The sequence below is a fragment of the Corythoichthys intestinalis genome, chromosome 4 (assembly GCF_030265065.1).
Source record: "Corythoichthys intestinalis isolate RoL2023-P3 chromosome 4, ASM3026506v1, whole genome shotgun sequence".
In the NCBI taxonomy this organism is placed as follows: domain Eukaryota; kingdom Metazoa; phylum Chordata; class Actinopteri; order Syngnathiformes; family Syngnathidae; genus Corythoichthys; species Corythoichthys intestinalis.
In genome coordinates this window covers 44,969,135-44,983,517 of record NC_080398.1, presented here as the reverse complement: position 1 = coordinate 44,983,517, position 14,383 = coordinate 44,969,135, and the positions used below count along the sequence as shown (strand labels likewise).

At 37.9% G+C, this 14,383-nt stretch overlaps 1 protein-coding gene and 1 long non-coding RNA gene across 3 annotated transcripts in view; both read right to left on the bottom strand.

Moving 5' to 3' along the window:
- Positions 1 to 14,383, bottom strand: part of LOC130915211 (DENN domain-containing protein 3-like) — a 64,432-nt gene that overhangs the window by 17,601 nt on the left and 32,448 nt on the right. The window lies entirely within an intron of this gene.
- LOC130915213 (uncharacterized) lies at positions 7,668 to 12,837 on the bottom strand. The gene is made up of 3 exons (XR_009063067.1): positions 11,345 to 12,837; positions 8,096 to 8,255; positions 7,668 to 7,845 (listed from the first exon to the last, which is right to left on the bottom strand). It is a non-coding gene; the product is annotated as an uncharacterized LOC130915213 (long non-coding RNA).

Here is a 14,383-nt window from a genome sequence, read left to right as displayed (position 1 = left end):
AGGTTTAATGAAAACAATAATGTGTTAGGGACCACATCAGTGCCCGACATGTCCTAAACGTCTCCCAAATTAACAGCTGCAGTGGCTGGTAATGTTGAAGATTATTTCAGACTAAGGGTATAAACAACTTCTGTTATTATTTCAATAAACTCATGATGAAACAGGTTATTAAATAGTATTTTTAAAAACAAAATAAATAACTTCACGGGGTCCCCACAATCATTGTAAAACCTGACACACACCCACTAAGCTGGGCTTGGGTGTACTATATTTCAAGACACGAACAATTGGCTGAAGTCAGACAAACTGTAGCTTTAAAGCACAAGCGATGCATACCTCCATTGCAGCGTCTGTAGATTTCGGAGACTGTTGCTCTCTGGTTCTGGAGATCCCAACCTCAGAATATTCAGTCACAGTGGAATGGCTTCCTCCATCCTGATCAACAAGTTGAGAATATAATTCATTAACAAACATCAAATGTATATCTCTATGCATTTTAAGATTTAGCCATATACAACAACAAAAATCCATAACTCAGTTGAATCCACTCACTATGGCCGATTCAAAATCACTTTTATCGTGATGCATTTGTTCTCTTTTTGACTAGCATTTTATTCATTTGAGGTTTAATGAAAACAATAATGTGTTAGGGACCACATCAGTGCCCGACATGTCCTAAACGTCTCCCAAATTAACAGCTGCAGTGGCTGGTAATGTTGAAGATTATTTCAGACTAAGGGTATATACAACTTCTGTTATTATTTCAATAAACTCATGATGAAACAGGTTATTAAATAGTATTTTTAAAAACAAAATAAATAACTTCACGGGGTCCCCACAATCATTGTAAAACCTGACACACACCCACTAAGCTGGGCTTGGGTGTACTATATTTCAAGACTCGAGCAATTGGCTGAAGTCAGACAAACTGTAGCTTTAAAGCACAAGCGATGCATACCTCCATTGCAGCGTCTGTAGATTTCGGAGACTGTTGCTCTCTGGTTCTGGAGATCCCAACCTCAGAATATTCAGTCACAGTGGAATGGCTTCCTCCATCCTGATCAACAAGTTGAGAATATAATTCATTAACAAACATCAAATGTATATCTCTATGCATTTTAAGATTTAGCCATATACAACAACAAAATTCCATAACTCAGTTGAATCCACTCACTATGGCCGATTCAAAATCACTTTTATCGTGATGCATTTGTTCTTTTTTTGACTAGCATTTTATTCATTTGAGGTTTAATGAAAACAATAATGTGTTAGGGACCACATCAGTGCCCGACATGTCCTAAACGTCTCCCAAATTAACAGCTGCAGTGGCTGGTAATGTTGAAGATTATTTCAGACTAAGGGTATAAACAACTTCTGTTATTATTTCAATAAACTCATGATGAAACAGGTTATTAAATAGTATTTTTAAAAACAAAATAAATAACTTCACGGGGTCCCCACAATCATTGTAAAACCTGACACACACCCACTAAGCTGGGCTTGGGTGTACTATATTTCAAGACACGAACAATTGGCTGAAGTCAGACAAACTGTAGCTTTAAAGCACAAGCGATGCATACCTCCATTGCAGCGTCTGTAGATTTCGGAGACTGTTGCTCTCTGGTTCTGGAGATCCCAACCTCAGAATATTCAGTCACAGTGGAATGGCTTCCTCCATCCTGATCAACAAGTTGAGAATATAATTCATTAACAAACATCAAATGTATATCTCTATGCATTTTAAGATTTAGCCATATACAACAACAAAAATCCATAACTCAGTTGAATCCACTCACTATGGCCGATTCAAAATCACTTTTATCGTGATGCATTTGTTCTCTTTTTGACTAGCATTTTATTCATTTGAGGTTTAATGAAAACAATAATGTGTTAGGGACCACATCAGTGCCCGACATGTCCTAAACGTCTCCCAAATTAACAGCTGCAGTGGCTGGTAATGTTGAAGATTATTTCAGACTAAGGGTATATACAACTTCTGTTATTATTTCAATAAACTCATGATGAAACAGGTTATTAAATAGTATTTTTAAAAACAAAATAAATAACTTCACGGGGTCCCCACAATCATTGTAAAACCTGACACACACCCACTAAGCTGGGCTTGGGTGTACTATATTTCAAGACTCGAGCAATTGGCTGAAGTCAGACAAACTGTAGCTTTAAAGCACAAGCGATGCATACCTCCATTGCAGCGTCTGTAGATTTCGGAGACTGTTGCTCTCTGGTTCTGGAGATCCCAACCTCAGAATATTCAGTCACAGTGGAATGGCTTCCTCCATCCTGATCAACAAGTTGAGAATATAATTCATTAACAAACATCAAATGTATATCTCTATGCATTTTAAGATTTAGCCATATACAACAACAAAATTCCATAACTCAGTTGAATCCACTCACTATGGCCGATTCAAAATCACTTTTATCGTGATGCATTTGTTCTTTTTTTGACTAGCATTTTATTCATTTGAGGTTTAATGAAAACAATAATGTGTTAGGGACCACATCAGTGCCCGACATGTCCTAAACGTCTCCCAAATTAACAGCTGCAGTGGCTGGTAATGTTGAAGATTATTTCAGACTAAGGGTATAAACAACTTCTGTTATTATTTCAATAAACTCATGATGAAACAGGTTATTAAATAGTATTTTTAAAAACAAAATAAATAACTTCACGGGGTCCCCACAATCATTGTAAAACCTGACACACACCCACTAAGCTGGGCTTGGGTGTACTATATTTCAAGACACGAACAATTGGCTGAAGTCAGACAAACTGTAGCTTTAAAGCACAAGCGATGCATACCTCCATTGCAGCGTCTGTAGATTTCGGAGACTGTTGCTCTCTGGTTCTGGAGATCCCAACCTCAGAATATTCAGTCACAGTGGAATGGCTTCCTCCATCCTGATCAACAAGTTGAGAATATAATTCATTAACAAACATCAAATGTATATCTCTATGCATTTTAAGATTTAGCCATATACAACAACAAAAATCCATAACTCAGTTGAATCCACTCACTATGGCCGATTCAAAATCACTTTTATCGTGATGCATTTGTTCTCTTTTTGACTAGCATTTTATTCATTTGAGGTTTAATGAAAACAATAATGTGTTAGGGACCACATCAGTGCCCGACATGTCCTAAACGTCTCCCAAATTAACAGCTGCAGTGGCTGGTAATGTTGAAGATTATTTCAGACTAAGGGTATATACAACTTCTGTTATTATTTCAATAAACTCATGATGAAACAGGTTATTAAATAGTATTTTTAAAAACAAAATAAATAACTTCACGGGGTCCCCACAATCATTGTAAAACCTGACACACACCCACTAAGCTGGGCTTGGGTGTACTATATTTCAAGACTCGAGCAATTGGCTGAAGTCAGACAAACTGTAGCTTTAAAGCACAAGCGATGCATACCTCCATTGCAGCGTCTGTAGATTTCGGAGACTGTTGCTCTCTGGTTCTGGAGATCCCAACCTCAGAATATTCAGTCACAGTGGAATGGCTTCCTCCATCCTGATCAACAAGTTGAGAATATAATTCATTAACAAACATCAAATGTATATCTCTATGCATTTTAAGATTTAGCCATATACAACAACAAAATTCCATAACTCAGTTGAATCCACTCACTATGGCCGATTCAAAATCACTTTTATCGTGATGCATTTGTTCTTTTTTTGACTAGCATTTTATTCATTTGAGGTTTAATGAAAACAATAATGTGTTAGGGACCACATCAGTGCCCGACATGTCCTAAACGTCTCCCAAATTAACAGCTGCAGTGGCTGGTAATGTTGAAGATTATTTCAGACTAAGGGTATATACAACTTCTGTTATTATTTCAATAAACTCATGATGAAACAGGTTATTAAATAGTATTTTTAAAAACAAAATAAATAACTTCACGGGGTCCCCACAATCATTGTAAAACCTGACACACACCCACTAAGCTGGGCTTGGGTGTACTATATTTCAAGTCTCGAACAATTGGCTGAAGTCAGATAAACTGCAGCTTTAAAGCACAAGCGATGCATACCTCCATTGCAGCGTGTGTAGATTTCGGAGACTGTTGCTCTCTGGTTCTGGAGATCCCAACCTCAGAATATTCAGTCACAGTGGAATGGCTTCCTCCATCCTGATCAACAAGTTGAGAATATAATTCATTAACAAACATCAAATGTATATCTCTATGCATTTTAAGATTAGGCCATATACAACAACAAAAATCCATAACTCAGTTGAATCCACTCACTATGGCCAATTCAAAATCACTTTTATCGTGATGCATTTGTTCTCTTTTTGACTAGCATTTTATTCATTTGAGGTTTAATGAAAACAATAACGTGTTAGGGACCACATCAGTGCCCGACATGTCCTAAACGTCTCCGAAATTAACAGCTGCAGTGGCTGGTAATGTTGAAGATTATTTCAGACTAAGGGTATATACAACTTCTGTTATTATTTCAATAAACTCATGATGAAACAGGTTATTAAATAGTATTTTTAAAAACAAAATAAATAACTTTACGGGGTCCCCACAATCATTGTAAAACCTGACACACACCCACTAAGCTGGGCTTGGGTGTACTATATTTCAAGACTCGAACAATTGGCTGAAGTCAGACAAACTGTAGCTTTAAAGCACAAGCGATGCATACCTCCATTGCAGCGTCTGTAGATTTCGGAGACTGTTGCTCTCTGGTTCTGGAGATCCCAACCTCAGAATATTCAGTCACAGTGGAATGGCTTCCTCCATCCTGATCAACAAGTTGAGAATATAATTCATTAACAAACATCAAGTGTATATCTCTATGCATTTTAAGATTTAGCCATATACAACAACAAAATTCCATAACTCAGTTGAATCCACTCACTATGGCCGATTCAAAATCACTTTTATCGTGATGCATTTGTTCTTTTTTTGACTAGCATTTTATTCATTTGAGGTTTAATGAAAACAATAATGTGTTAGGGACCACATCAGTGCCCGACATGTCCTAAACGTCTCCCAAATTAACAGCTGCAGTGGCTGGTAATGTTGTAGATTATTTCAGACTAAGGGTATATACAACTTCTGTTATTATTTCAATAAACTCATGATGAAACAGGTTATTAAATAGTATTTTTAAAAACAAAATAAATAACTTTACGGGGTCCCCACAAACATTGTAAAACCTGACACACACACACTAAGCTGGGCTGGGCTGGACTGTATTTCAAGTCTCGAACAATTGGCTGAAGTCAGATAAACTGCAGCTTTAAAGCACAAGCGATGCATACCTCCATTGCAGCGTGTGTAGATTTCGGAGACTGTTGCTCTCTGGTTCTGGAGATCCCAACCTCAGAATATTCAGTCACAGTGGAATGGCTTCCTCCATCCTGATCAACAAGTTGAGAATATAATTCATTAACAAACATCAAATGTATATCTCTATGCATTTTAAGATTAGGCCATATACAACAACAAAAATCCATAACTCAGTTGAATCCACTCACTATGGCCAATTCAAAATCACTTTTATCGTGATGCATTTGTTCTCTTTTTGACTAGCATTTTATTCATTTGAGGTTTAATGAAAACAATAACGTGTTAGGGACCACATCAGTGCCCGACATGTCCTAAACGTCTCCCAAATTAACAGCTGCAGTGGCTGGTAATGTTGAAGATTATTTCAGACTAAGGGTATATACAACTTCTGTTATTATTTCAATAAACTCATGATGAAACAGGTTATTAAATAGTATTTTTAAAAACAAAATAAATAACTTTACGGGGTCCCCACAATCATTGTAAAACCTGACACACACCCACTAAGCTGGGCTTGGGTGTACTATATTTCAAGACTCGAACAATTGGCTGAAGTCAGACAAACTGTAGCTTTAAAGCACAAGCGATGCATACCTCCATTGCAGCGTCTGTAGATTTCGGAGACTGTTGCTCTCTGGTTCTGGAGATCCCAACCTCAGAATATTCAGTCACAGTGGAATGGCTTCCTCCATCCTGATCAACAAGTTGAGAATATAATTCATTAACAAACATCAAGTGTATATCTCTATGCATTTTAAGATTTAGCCATATACAACAACAAAATTCCATAACTCAGTTGAATCCACTCACTATGGCCGATTCAAAATCACTTTTATCGTGATGCATTTGTTCTTTTTTTGACTAGCATTTTATTCATTTGAGGTTTAATGAAAACAATAATGTGTTAGGGACCACATCAGTGCCCGACATGTCCTAAACGTCTCCCAAATTAACAGCTGCAGTGGCTGGTAATGTTGTAGATTATTTCAGACTAAGGGTATATACAACTTCTGTTATTATTTCAATAAACTCATGATGAAACAGGTTATTAAATAGTATTTTTAAAAACAAAATAAATAACTTTACGGGGTCCCCACAAACATTGTAAAACCTGACACACACACACTAAGCTGGGCTGGGCTGGACTGTATTTCAAGTCTCGAACAATTGGCTGAAGTCAGACAAACTGCAGCTTTAAAGCACAAGCGATGCATACCTCCATTGCAGCGTGTGTAGATTTCGGAGACTGTTGCTCTCTGTTTCTGGAGATCCCAACCTCAGAATATTCAGTCACAGTGGAATGGCTTCCTCCATCCTGATCAACAAGTTGAGAATATAATTCATTAACAAACATCAAATGTATATCTCTATGCATTTTAAGATTAGGCCATATACAACAACAAAAATCCATAACTCAGTTGAATCCACTCACTATGGCCGATTCAAAATCACTTTTATCGTGATGCATTTGTTCTCTTTTTGACTAGCATTTTATTCATTTGAGGTTTAATGAAAACAATAACGTGTTAGGGACCACATCAGTGCCCGACATGTCCTAAACGTCTCCCAAATTAACAGCTGCAGTGGCTGGTAATGTTGTAGATTATTTAAGACTAAGGGTATATACAACTTCTGTTATTATTTCAATAAACTCATGATGAAACAGGTTATTAAATAGTATTTTTAAAAACTAAATAAATAACTTTACGGGGTCCCCACAAACATTGTAAAACCTGACACACACACACTAAGCTGGGCTGGGCTGGACTGTATTTCAAGTCTCGAACAATTGGCTGAAGTCAGACAAACTGCAGCTTTAAAGCACAAGCGATGCATACCTCCATTGCAGCGTGTGTAGATTTCGGAGACTGTTGCTCTCTGGTTCTGGAGACCCCAACCTCAGAATATTCAGTCACAGTGGAATGGCTTCCTCCAACCTAATCAACAAGTGGAGAAGTAATATAAACCATTAACCAATATGAGACAAACTGCAGCTTTAAAGCACATGCTATGCATACCTCCATATCCGAGTCTTTAGATTGTGGAGGCTGCTCTCTGGTCCTGGAAATTTCACTCTCAGCAGTTTTCGTCACAGTCGATTGTCCTTTGTCCTGATCCGCAAATGGAGACATACAATTTCTATTGATGTGATCATGTGATAAGGAGGAAAACAACTTTTAAATTAGTTTGTGGTTAGCCTACAAACAGTCAACCTGTTTACCATAAAATGAAAACAAACTGGAAACCCCAACATTTGAGGGACCAAAGCTCTGTTGCAAGTTATTTTTATGTCTGATACTTATTTGACAAACCTTTTTCTTCCAAGGCCAGTCCGCTGGTCCGTAGTCATAAGTTATCTCTTCACCAATGTCAAGGTCTCTTTGTGCAAATAAACACAGGTGAGGCTTGCCCTCTGTCACAATCATCTTCATTTTACAATTTGGGTGCTTGTGGTCATCATTGACCAGTCTTCCGAGACTGCCATCTTCTTTGGCAGCATCAATGCTTAAAAGACAATATGAAAAAATATATATATAAAATATATAGAATATACAGTATATACACATTTAAAAGGGGAAGGGAAATGCACAATTGGGTCATATTATAATATATATATAATAACATATATATCCTCAGAGATCAAGTGATTTTTCTCAAGACAATTTATGTCTTATGGCATTGATTTTCACCTGAACAGTTAAAACACTGAATGCATGAAAAAATAAAAATCTGATAACTGCAATCTTAGCCTCACCACCAAGTTTTTTCTTGCCAGCGGAAATCAAAGACAAAGACTCTTCCTGTTCCATAGTCCATCTTTCTCTTTTGGGATTCATCCCAATCTATTAATTCTCCTCTGTACTCCACCACAAAATCTTCTTTCCTGAAAGGGGCTTTGGTAAATACTCCTCGACCTTGTATGAACAAAAACAAAGGTTTGTAGCTTCATCTTCATAATTTTGACACAATTACTATGGAAAAGAAAAGAAAAAAAAAAAAAAAAAAAAAAAAAAAAAAAAAAAAAAAAAGAGTAGCAAGATCATCATTTGTACCACCATTTACTCTACAATGCCCTGATCACATTTTTGCACCTAAATCGGAGTCACCCCATTTTGAGGATTTGACAATTCCTGGTCACGATACAATAACAGGGCAATGTATTAAGATTAAGCCTGAACGATATATCATTTAAACATCTCCATCGCGAAGTGCATATGAGCGATAGTTTTATTTTTTTTAATCCACAAATTTATGTTGGTTCATGCTTTCTCGGTCCCGAGCTGATCGCTTTAGTGTCACTCGTGCTCCCTCCATCCCTCTCCCAGCTCTATGTTCCTCTGCACAGTTGCTTATTAAAGTTAACGATGGTTGTGTTTGATCTTGCCACTGAAGCGGACTTCAAATGCACCAGATGTTTCAGTCATTGTTTAACTTGTTAAGCACTTCTTGCAAGAAGGAAGCGTGCGTTGGAATGAATGTGTGTGTGTGGAAACGTTCGAGGTAGCCGGTCTTCTAAGGGGTTTTCTTTGTACACCTGTTGTGTCTTGGAAATGAACGCCAAAAGTGATTCTGCAGCCAAGGTAGATAAACAGAAGCATTTACTAAAGCAAAGCATTTGTCTACTACAGTACTTTATTCTTGTTTAAAAATGATTAGGTGGGACAGTTACATTTAAAACTGATCATCATTATTTCATTTGAAATGCTTAAAACCCATTTTTTAAAATATTTAGATACATTTTTTAAAGCATACTTTGGGGGAAAAAAGTGAAAAACATGTCTAATATCTCTTTCCAATGCTAAAAAAATAGGTATAAATAAGTATTTTTAATATCACAATATATTGCAATCCCCCCAAAAATCGCAGCAATGTTTCTTCCAATATCGTTCAGGCCTAATTAAGATTAAAAAAAAAAAAAAAAGGTAGAACTAGTTAATGTAAAAAAATTTCATATTCCAGATATCACTCTTGTATGATGATCTTATCATTAACGTCCTGCAACAGCCAGCAGAACATTCTATTTGTGGTACATATGCTTCTGCTGTTTCTGGATTTGTTGAAATATATACTTTTGTTTTTGTAATATCTGTGTACAACTGGATTGGTTTGTTATCAAGTTGTTTAGTGCAAACCGTTGTTTGGAAAATTAGGAAAATTAGTGAAAAAATAATTTGTTTACCTGAATAGCCTGGTGTTTGGGGAAAAAAAAAAAAAAAAAAAAAAAAAAAAAAAAATAGAATTAAGATTGAACATTTGACGATACATCGCAGTATAGGAGATAAATGTGGACAAAATTGTTACTACCCTTTATATTAAAAAAAAACAAAAAAAAAAACATATATTCAGACATGGGCTGATAACTAGTTTCAAAGGATACCAAGGTTTTAAAATGTCTAATTATCCGATTGTTAGATGAGCTATTTCAATATTATTGGCTGCTTTTAAACCCTAACAAACGTTCTCGCTGAGCTTATGGTGTTGACAGTTCGCAGGAATCAAATCAGCTTCTCAAAGCCGAAGGACATGCTGTTTTGTTAATACGAATCTTAGGCACACAACACAGTTGTTCAATGTAATTGCGTATAGAGCCGTCCCAAGTAGTCGATGACATTGATGACGTACTGTAAATGGGTCGGTTAGCACAACATACTGTTGAATGTTGATAATGTGAATACATCGACACGAGCATACAGTCAATTGTTAACAAATATGCACTGCTAAAATGGCATAAGCTTGGGATCCCAGTGTTTCGGGCAGGGAATAAGAGTTACGTTTGTTATAGTGGTTTTTAGTTTTTATGTTTGTAGAACAGCGGTAACCAATATGGTGCCCGTCGTCATCAGGTGCCCTGCCCCCCAAAAAACAAATAAGTAGTCGACAGTTTTAAAAATAGCTCACCAGTGATGCAATATTGTTAGTTCTCGATTCAACAATTTAAACTTGGTCTGAGCATTTTTTTTCAGTACAAAATATTCTACATATTGTTTGAGAAAACATGAATAATGTAAACAAATTATCAAAATAATGCATTTTAGATTTCTATTTTGATACCGTAATATTTGTACTCAAGGTTATCATACGGTAAGAAACTGATTTTGGCCCATGCCTATACCCAATGGTCATTTAAAGTTAACCATATACGGATTTCCAATTTTTGGCACTGTTACATGCATAGGGTTAGCCAGCAATACAGTCAGCCACGATGAGAATTTGGCTGTTTTCAGGAGCATGAAGTTACTACATAAAGTTGCTTGAAAAGGTAAATTTTAAGCAATTTCCACAAAAATTGCCTTGCGCACCTCATAAAATGACATAAGGCAGGGGTTGGCAACCCAAAATGTTGACTCATGAAGACTCATATTGAACCAAAAAAAAAAAAAACATGTCTGGAGCCGCAAAAAATTACATATTAGCCTTATAATGAAGGCAATACATGCTGTACGAATCTATATTAGATATGTTAGCCAATGACCAAAATGACTAAGTTGGCTACAAATAGATCATGAGCCTTTATCATTAAATGTTTATTTTTCCTGCAGTGCATCCTATTGAGAATGACGCACCACGTGACTACTCTGTTGTACGATGCTACCTCAACTTTGAACTTCATCACAATATTAATGAATTGAATAAATGTTTGTGTCATGATTTTCCTACTACAGAAACCATATTAAAACAAAAAATATATTTACCTCCCCCATCTTTTTCAGACATTTTTCAAGAAGCTCCACGGAGCCACTAGGACAGTGCTAAAGAACCGCATGCAGCTCTAGAGCCGCGGGTTGCCGACCGCTGACATAAGGCGATTAAAAAATATATATATCACCGAAAAAAATAATGCAAGGCCACATTTAAATAATTTGAAAAAAATCTAAATAAATACTCTTTGAGATTTAGACACGTCTGACTTGAACTAAAACGCTAAGAAGTCAACTCGGATACAGTAAAACAAAAACAATAACTTACAGTATATCTCAGTGAACATTTTAATACCATACAGTACCTTTAAAAGAACTGATGTACTTCTTCTCCAACTCGAGAGTCTTATCCAGACCCATTAAAGCATGTTCAATGGCATCCTGTTTTGGTGATTTCCTGCTTCTCAGGGAAGGCATTGCCAATTCTAAAAAATAAAATATAATGATTTTACACATTATTGGTATTATAGGCTAAATTTCTGCCTGCTGCCACACCAATTTGTAATTTTCTTTAAACAATGTAGCTGCATTACATAGCTTTCTTAGCGCTTTTATAAAAGAGTTACACTATAATGCAAAACTATCTTGTTAAATTTGTCCACGCAAGAGGGTATACGTTAATGTCCTACATAGCATATTGCTAGTTTGCATAGAGGTGCTTCAATAAAAACGTTTTGGCTACTATGCTAAGCTAGCTCACTAAAGTAAGTCCTTGCAGCACATACATACCGGCACTGAATTTCTGCACTAACTGCATAGCATAGTTGTCTTATATGCTTATATAAATCGCTATCGCTACAATGCTAAATTAGTTGGTTAAATTACGTGCGCCTCAGAGCAAGGCCAATTATGTGCTAAATGCTACCATCACAACGAAGCTGCTTATTTTAAACGTTTTATTTTTAACTATACCATCACTCCAATCAAGGAGAGTGTATATTGGGTCAAAATAACACTTACCTCTGCGTTAAAACAGGTAGTATATGTACTTTAATCAGGGTGACTTTCCAAAAGTTGCACTTCCTCCTCTCATTCAATTGTTCTCATCTGCAATGCATTGGGCGGTGCTTAATCAGTCTTCCCGCGCCAGCTGTGAACGTCAATATGTTTTAACCCCTTCAGACTTGCTGCAGGAGGACATGATGCGTGCGCATCTCTAAACCAATAAATACAGTGAATTCAGTTGCAATTGTCACTTCTGGGAGATGATTGTATGAAACTTTACCCATTGAAATCAAATCATGAGTAGTGAGAAGCCCTCTTTGCTATTTTTGGCTCTTTCAAAACGAATAACGTAAAGTGCCCGTTTGTCATCAAAAACACATTAACATAAAAAATGACCAATAAAAACTTTAAATAACCAAACCAAAAAATTGCACTTTGTTGTGGTGTTTGAGTAAAAATCAGGGCAGATTGTATTATTTTTTTCCCCATCAGTAAAACTGCGGGTCTGAAGGGGTCTCACTGTAACTTTAATTAATGTGTGGTTGTTAATAATTATATTTGAGTGACCTTTTTCAGGAAACACAATTTACATAAGAAGAGTTCATTTCCAAAAGCACGTCTTAAAATACACACACACATATATATATATATAAATTCAAAAAATTGTTTGCTTTTACTCAAATTTCTGGTAAAACCTGTAATAACACTGAATAAAAAAGGGTATGTTGGGTAAAGCACAAAAATCAAGGTTATCACTCATAGCAGTCGCATGCTAGGAGTTAATTGCAATAAGTCGTGACAGACAGACAGATAGTGTGGTGACCCTTTGTTGTTTGACATAATTCACCCATCGTACTGGTGTGTCCATTGGGCCGAGCGCGTTACCGGCTACGTCACAGTCACGGACAGATACTTTAGAGCTGCGCGCGTTCTGGCTGAGTTCAGAGTTCACAGAAAGCAGCAGAGTTCCTAGCGAGTTACAAGAGACACATGAGCCGCCGAGCACGGCAAATAAGACTCCATCCAACGTCTTACCGCTTACCCTGGTGACCCCGACGAGCCTCGCTGAAGTCTCAGAGGCATTTTTGAACACTTTAAGCAATGGCGGACGCTAGCTTTTTCGAGCTGGCGACGTTTAATGAGTCTTCTGCGGCCGCGTTGTTCGCGTTCGCGGAGGAGCAGTTCGTCCTCCGTGGTATTTCCAACGACACCATCCGCTTCTACCACGTGGTAGCCGCGCTCGGGTACTCGACGGCGGTCAGAGCACAGCACTTCATAGTCTTTCCGCCGAGACGTCGCACGTCTCGACCTCTTCCTCGACCGCAGCTGAGCAACGCGTGCCGCCTCTCTTGGCGTCCGCTTCTCCGGCCTCGCCTGGGCGGAGCTGCGCGACGCGCTCCTCGTCCTGGACGGGCGCCCGATCATCCTGCTCGGTCGTCCACCGCCTTGCATCCTGGTCGTCGCTTTTGGTCGCCCGCCGCCTGGCATCCTGGGCGTCCTCCAGACTGTTCTGCTCAGACTTCCCGCATCCGGCGTCCTGGACGGCCGCCTGACCGTCTGTTCGGTCGTTTTCCACTGACGCCCCGGCAGAGCAACTCATGCATTCCGTTCTTTTGATTCGGGTTGCGCCTGGCGTCCTGTGTGGGTGAATTCTGGGGGGACCTGTGGGGTGACCCTTTGTTGTTTGACATTATTCACCCATCGTACTTGTGTGTCCATTTGGCCGAGCGCGTTACCGGCTACGTCACAGTCACGTGACAGACACTTTAGAGCCGCGCGCGTTCCGGCTGAGTTCAGAGTTCACAGAGAGCAGCAGAGTTCCTAGCGAGTTACAAGAAACACATGAGCCGCCGAGCACGGGAAATAAGACTCCATCCAACGTCTTACCGCTAAGATAGATAGATAGATAGATAGATAGATAGATAGATAGATAGATAGATAGATAGATAGATAGATAGATAGATAGATAGATAGATAGATAGATAGATAGATAGATAGATAGATAGATAGATAGATAGATAGATGATGTGTTTTTTTCCCGTCAACATAGTATACATACATAACATACTGCCCGATTAAGATTACTTTAAGATTTTTTTTCAAAAGCAGTTCTATTCTTTCTCCACGTGGTTATTCTGGTTGACTTGGCAAGGTAGGCAGACTTTTGTGGAGGGTATGAAAACATATAGTGTTTATCTGAATGTTTTGGGGGAAAACAGCCACTTTCCCATTCATCTTCACTGTATTTCAAATAAATACAACAACTCATTTGGCAATTAGCCCCAGAAATTGGACTGAACTCTGTGGCTGCCATTGATAAGAAAAATAAATTATTATTTTTAACTGTAAGGGTGAGAAGCAAACGATCATGTTTCTGTGCCATTAACAGCAGCAGATGT